General features: G+C 53.9%; 1 long non-coding RNA gene across 1 annotated transcript; it reads right to left on the reverse strand.

Moving 5' to 3' along the window:
• Positions 1-272: 272 nt before the first annotated feature.
• On the reverse strand, positions 273-1,451 carry LOC123331520. The gene is made up of 2 exons (XR_006548198.1): positions 1,309-1,451; positions 273-1,090 (listed from the first exon to the last, which is right to left on the reverse strand). It is a non-coding gene; the product is annotated as an uncharacterized LOC123331520 (long non-coding RNA).
• Between the last annotated feature and the right edge of the window lie 3,687 nt (positions 1,452-5,138).

Below are 5,138 nucleotides of genomic sequence, written 5' to 3' on the forward strand. Positions count from 1 at the left end.
CCGGGTTGCAAAGAGTTGGACACAACCCCGCGACTGAACAACCACCACCCTGGGGAGGTGGCAAGAAATGGTGGTTTGGGGCGTATTTTTAGATCAGAACTTCTCAAAAGCACTCTACTTGCATTCCCTCCCCATCCAGTTTGAGACTCTGCTGATCTATTAACTTTAGAGTGCTTCTGATTTAGAACAAACTACAATCCTTGAAACGACTTACAAAAACCATAGGGTTGAAATGACGGTTAAAAGAAAGACATAAAGCAAACACACGCGGCTTAAAATGTCAACGTTTATTTTGCACAAATGCCCAGTTTTATCCACTCCTCCCACCTACTGTCCCATGGCCCTTGCACCTTCCTCTGGGTGCACGAGGTCACGGGTGCCTAGAGAACTGGAAGAAGTCGGAGAGGCTAAATCTACACAGTACTGTCTGAGACGGAAGACCTTAGCTAGGAGGGGCTGCGAGAAAAGAGGGCAGACGCCAGGCACACACCCTCCCCAAACCCTCTTTCCAGGACCCCGGCTCTGCGACAGGACACCTAGGGCCAAGCCCCCGGGAGGTGGGTCATCCTGGGTGATCTCCTTGCTGGCCAGGGAGGTCACTCAACAGTGGGGAAGATACACTAAATGTAAATGCGAAAGCGTAAAACACTTGTCTATTTGAAAGAGACAAATTCACCCGCGCCTCTGTTCCAACCGGAGCGTGGCCTGATAGCAGACAGTCTGCAAGGAGACCCTTCCTTCACTCCTTGCTCCCTCGCCTCCTACTCCGCTTCTTATCCTTCCCCATGGGGCTCAGAAACAGGTCAGAGAGACCCACTTTGCAATCAGAGAAGGGAACCAAGGACGGGACACGGAGAGACAGCGCGGAGAGGGTTCGGGAACAGGGCACAGGGCCACGCGGCGCCGGCGCTTCCGGTCGCCTTCCGATGGCGTCAGCGGCGGCGCTTCCGGTCGCCTTCCGATGGCGTCAGCGGCCTGGGAGGACAGAGCGCGCCGGAGGCAGGCCGGGCCTGAGCTGCTCCGCGTGAACGGCAGGGCCGGCTCCCAGCGGAGGCTCCTGGCTGGCAGCGGCTGCAGACCACAAACGACCCTGCGGAGAGCGGGGCAGGCGACAGCGGGCGACACGTACCTGAGACAGCAGGCGGGGAGGCCTCTCAACCTGCCCGGAGCCCGCGAGCGTCCATCCCGCGCGCGCCTGGGCCGCCGCCTCCCGCGCCTGCGCACTCCCCGCCGCCCCGCCGGGGCGCGCTCCCGGCCGCTTCGGTCGAGGCCTTCTAGGACTGCCTAGTTCGGAGGCAGACGCTGTACCTGGGTTTCCAGCCGGCACAGCGCCCGCCCCTCAGCTCTCCTGACCATCATCTTGGGCCTTCTCCCCAGGGTGTCCGCCGCAACCCCTCCTACGCGACCCCGTCACCTCGCCTGTCAGCCGAGACTGGCGGCGCGCCAGCGTTCAGCTCTGCGCCTGCGCGGGGGCCTCCGCGTCGTCCCTGGCGGGCATTCAGCTCTGCGCATGCGCGGGGGCCTCCGCGTCGTCCCTGGCGGGCATTCAGCTCTGCGCATGCGCGGGGGCCTCCGCGTCGTCCCTGGCCGGGAGTCAGCTCTGCGCATGCGTGGGGGCCTGCGCCTCGTCCCTGGCCGGCAGTTAGCTCTGCGCTTGCCCTAGGCCTTTGGACTTGAGCTTCTCAGTGCAGGTTATCTTCAACACGGATACAAGATACTTGCAGTGTTTCATCTTCAGCGTAAGGTTTTCTCTAACAGGGACTCCCAACGAATTACGGTTTTCTCAGTTCAGTTCAGTCGCTTAGTCGTGTCCAACTCTTTTCGACCCTATGAATCGCAGCACGCCAGGCCTCCCTGTCCATCACCAATTCCCAGAGTTCACTCAGACTCACGTCCATCGAGTCGGTGATGCCATCCAGCCGTCTCATCCTCTGTCGTCCCCTTCTCCTCCTGCCCCCAATCCCTCCCAGCATCAGTCTTTTCCAATGAGTCAACTCTTCGCATGAGGCGGCCAAAGCACTGGAGTTTCAGCTTTAGCTAAGTGAATACTAATGACCAAGAAGGGACCGTCATCATTGAATATGTCGGGGAAACAGTGGAAACAGTGGCGGACTTTATTCTGGGGGGCTCCAAAATCACTGCAGATGGTGACTGCAGCCATGAAATTAAAAGACACTTACTCCTTGGAAGAAAAGTTATGACCAACCTAGATAGTATATTGAAAAGCAGAGACATTACTTTGCCAGCAAAGGTCCGTCTAGTCAAGGCTATGGTTTTTCCTGTGGTCATGTATGGATGTGAGAGTTGGACTGTGAAGAAGGCTGCGCGCAGAAGAATTGATGCTTTTGAACTGTGGTGTTGGAGAAGACTCTTGAGAGTCCCTTGGACTGCAAGGAGATCAGCCCTGGGATTTCTTTGGAAGGAATGATGCTAAAGCTGAAACTCCAGTACTTTGGCCACCTCATGTGAAGAGTTGACTCATTGGAAAAGACTCTGATGCTGGGAGGGATTGGGGGCAGGAGGAGAAGGGGACGACAGAGGATGAGATGGCTGGATGGCATCACTGACTCGATGGACTTGAGTCTGAGTGAACTCCGGGAGTTGGTGATGGACAGGGAGGCCTGGCGTGCTGCGATTCATGGGGTGGCAAAGAGTCAGACGAGACTGAACTGAACTGAACTGAGTGGCCTCAGGCTTCCCTGGTGGCTGAGCTGGTGAAGAATCCGCCTGCAATGCGGGAGATCTGGGGTCGATCCCTGGGTTGGAAAGATCCCCTGGAGAAGGGAAAGGCCACCCACTCCAGTGTTCTGGCCTGGAGAACTCCATGGATTGTATAGTCCATGGGTGGCAGAGTCGGAGAAGACTGAGCGACTTTCACTTTCAGTGGCCTCCATACTACTATTTATCTTAGCTCCATTTCGCTGCAAAAGGCCTGCAGCCAACTAAAGTCTTCACGTCCTTGTTAGACCTTTTTTGTTTTGTTGGGAGGTGGGCCCACTCGTTTCTCTGTAGGGATCTTGGTTGCCAGGACTCCGAAGTTTGTCCTGCCCAGGGACAGTGCTGGGGAGTGCGGGGGTGGGCGGTGGGGTCAAGGGGAGTGTGCAGTCAGGATACCAGGGAAGAGTTTGGGGAAAGGAAATCTTGGGAAATGGACACAGACACACACACACACGCGAGCGCGCCCCCCACCCCCAACCCCCGCCCCTTACGGCCAGGAATGGGTGGCCCAGACTGGGACAGTTATTCGCTCCAGAGGGGATTCCAGGGTCATTTCCACTTTCAGGTGGGTGGTGTCCTCCTTTCCACATGAAGTTAACCTACCCAATAATGGGGAGAGAAGGACTGCCATTCCAAACGTGCTCCATGCAGTCTGGGCTACGGGTCAGAGTGATGCTTCATTTCCCCTTTGTGTGGGAGGTGGGCCAGGTGCAGTTACACAGGCCTTACCTATTCAGGCTTTGCCCACCTGGGAGGTGCCACTTAGCGCCCAGACAGCACACCCACTCAGCTCTCCCCATTCCCTCTGAGTTATGTTTCTTGAGAATTGGGGGATGTGGCCTGTGAGGTGCAAGAGTATTGGGATGGGGGGTGGAAGGTGTGTCTTGTCCTAAACTCTCATAGGCAAGACTGGTGTATTCATCAAAGACAATGAAAACAAAGGTCAAGGAAGAATACCAGCTCGGCCTTCAGTCCATTGTTTGAAATGAACAGGATTGGCTGGGTCCAGGCAGGAATATGGGATATCTGGGTTGCAGAGAGTCGGAGATGACTGAGCAACTGAACTGAACTGACTGAGGCAGAAATATAGGCTGGAAGGAGGCCCGCCAGGAAGGAGAGGGGAAGACATGACACTCCCAGGGTGTGGAGGTGATAGAGACCGAAGTGACAAAGTAGATGATTAAATAGTTAATCCTGCTGGAGGATTATAAGTAGAAAAAAATAGGAGAGACCCTTGTAAGTTAATGATTACTCAAGAAAGCAGATTTGCTTAACCACAAAACCAAGCAAGCTTGCTCAGCAACAAAACCATGCTGTGGAAGCATCAGACATGCCCTCAAACAAGGGAGCAGTGACAGCATGGGACCCACATACTGCCCAGTGAGCTCAGTAAGTTAATGCTCCCTCGAACACGATCTCTGCCCAGAAAACAGCAACTTGTGGACCTAGCTTGACTACGTGGGAACGAGCAAAGTCCTTGCTCAGCCTAGAGGAGGAGCTGATGATGGAAGCATAACATCTTCTCAAGAAAGACAAGTTCTCCCTCTCCCCACTTTTCCTTTGATTATAAAACGTAGCCCATCTCTGGTGGCTCAGTGGTGAAGAATCCACCTGCCGATGGAGGAGACACGGGTTCCAGCCCTGGTCCGGGAAGATCTCACTGCTGGAGCCGCTAAGTCCGTGCGCCACAGCGATTGAGCCTGGCTCTACTGAGCCCATGTGCCACAGCGACGAGCCCACACGCCCTAGAGCCTGCGCTCCGCAACAAGAGAAGCCGCTGCGATGGGAGGCCCGCACACCACAGCTAGACAGTATCCCCGCTTGCCACAACTCGAGAAAAGCCCATGCAGCAAGGAAGACCCAGCACAGACAAGAATGCATAGCTTAATTAATTAATTTTAAAAATCTGTAGCCCAGTAAGTTCTGGGGCACAGCATTTCTTACCCACCTATTTGTAAAGCTCACAAACATCCTGTTCTAATAAATCCTTTCTTATCTATCATTTTGTTTCACTAAATTCTTTTCTACACTGAGACAAAAAGAACTATGGTACCAGAGCTCTTTGTTGCCCCCCTGAAACAACACCAAATGGCTTCAAAGGGGTGAGGGGACTTGGGCCTGGCAGGACAGAGGAAGGGACTGGCCAGCCAAAACATGGTTCCCATGGGCAAATTTGAATGTGGCTTGCATTCCAGGTGAGAGCAGTGCTAAACCAATCCCAGAATGTTGCCCGAAATTTGTATCACAATCTGGTTTTAGATTGTATTTCTACTCGATCTGTTGCTCTCTTAAAAATAGAATACAGCCTGGCAATTCTGGCTATTTCAGTTCTGGTTAATCAAGATTTTAGTGCACTAAGATTTTATTGGCTAATTAGAATTAATTATAATTGGGGGATATTTAACCATGCTATCAAGCAA

The sequence above is a fragment of the Bubalus bubalis genome, chromosome 24 (assembly GCF_019923935.1).
Source record: "Bubalus bubalis isolate 160015118507 breed Murrah chromosome 24, NDDB_SH_1, whole genome shotgun sequence".
NCBI lineage: Eukaryota > Metazoa > Chordata > Mammalia > Artiodactyla > Bovidae > Bubalus > Bubalus bubalis.